A 2,010-nucleotide genomic window follows, 5' to 3' on the forward strand; every position below is an offset into this window, starting at 1 on the left:
GGCTCAGTGATAGTGCACTTGCCTAGCACATGTGAGGCACTGGGTTCCATTCTCAGCACCACATACAAATAAATAAAATAAAGGTCAATCAACAACTAAAAAAAAGAAATATGGGGGGATAAAAGACAACAGCCAATGTCTAAGATCCATGTAGTCAATATCTCTGAAAGGGATATTTCTATTTCTACAGTGTCAGTTTCCTGGGGCTACTGTGGCAAATACTACAGATTGAGTGACTTAAAGAACAGAAATATATTCTCTCACAGTTCTGGAAGCTGAAAGTTCAAGATCAAAGTGACAGCAATGTTGATTTTTTTCTCAGGCCTCTCTCTAATCTCTTCATTGTTATATAGGTGTCCCCAGCCTGTCTTCCCAGGGTCTTAACTGTGCACATCTGTATCCTAAACTCCTCTTTCTTTAAGAACACCACTCTTATTGGATTAGGACCCACTCTGATAACCTCATTTGACCACGATCACCTCTTTGAATATCCTTTCTTCAAATATTCTCATGAACTGGGAGTTAGGACTTCAACATGAACTTGGAGGGGACACAATCCAACTACAATTCAGATGGCACTGTGTCCACATTGCCAAGTTATTGATGTCTTCCATCCATCTGCCATGCTCAAGAGAGGCAGCCTGTGTGGGAAGCTGTTTTCAGTCCTGTCTTGCCTTATGTGGTGCTCTTCTCCAGAGGGGAAATCTGTTCATATAAGGGATGCAGCCTTCTTTACATGAGTGCATGTAGAATCCAGCCCAGCACAAGGAGTGCATCTTAAACACACCCTGCCTTGTTAAGCAGCCCTCATTACTCATCCCCCTGACAGCACTGCCGCTGGATTCATACCCCCTGGCAGCATGATCAGCATGTCTCTCCATGCAGGGCATCCCGCCAACAGCCAATTCCTCCTTCCACAAGCCCTCTTCTCCTTAGAGACTTCTTTTTGTTAATCCAATCTCAGCTTAAATGGCACCTCCACAGAGAGACTGTCCCCTGACCACCCAATCAACAAGTCTCCACCATTGCATCTCAAGGTCAAGGAAGTCAATATTTATTTTTCTTTGTCACACATATTTACCACCAGTCTCTCCATCAGTGTATAGACACCATGACAGGTCACTTAAGTACACTCATGGTGGTCAACCATGTGTTCCAATTTTGGCTTGAGAAATTTCGTGTACCATAAGCCTAGCAACATCTGTTATTTATGTCACTGTGCCTTACACAGTTTGTTGCTGCTTTTTCCTGAAACTTCACACAAGTAAAGGTATAGGTAGGTAAACAATGGTGGTTCCAAGGGATGGGGGTTCTTTAGCCCATGTGGGTTTAGTCCATGATAATACCCCTCAGTACCACTCTAATAGCCACTCCATATAAATGTGAGATTTTGGTGAAAGGGGAACATGCTGTCAAAATGTAATTTCAACATGAATCCCCTATATCCTCCCCAACTATTGGCACAGGAAATCTAAAGTCAGCACTGTCCCTGAGGATAGGTCTTCTCACTGGCTACTGAAAACCAGAAGATAGGTCTCATAGTCAATGTGAGATGGATGTTAAAAACTAATTTATATTGCAGTTAAACAACTCCCTTGAGTGTGAAGGAAAAGCTAGCTTTAGACAGATTCCTTTGAACTATCTTCAGACAGGAAAAGGTGATTTTCTGAAAGACAAGTAAAATTCAAATCCTCATTTTAGTTAATAATTTGAACATTCTCTTTCCTCAAAGCTACTTTCATAAATAGAAGGAAAAATAAGTTCAAGCATCGCTCTCCCCTGGGTTCTTTTCCTGTTTAAAGAGCAGAATTGTAGAAAGATCTTAAATCTACAAATTTAAAAATCAAGCAAGGCCATTGTTGATAAGGGTGGACATTGACTATTCAGACAGGGAAGGCTTGTTAATGGAATGCAGGAGGTAAAAATGAAGATGTTAACCAAATTTCACCCAGAAAGTGAATTTAAATTGCTTTTTAGGTCTTGATGATGATTTGACCTGATCTGCTCTTT

This window comes from Spermophilus citellus, assembly GCF_964194105.1.
Source record: "Spermophilus citellus genome assembly, chromosome: X".
Taxonomy (NCBI): domain Eukaryota; kingdom Metazoa; phylum Chordata; class Mammalia; order Rodentia; family Sciuridae; genus Spermophilus; species Spermophilus citellus.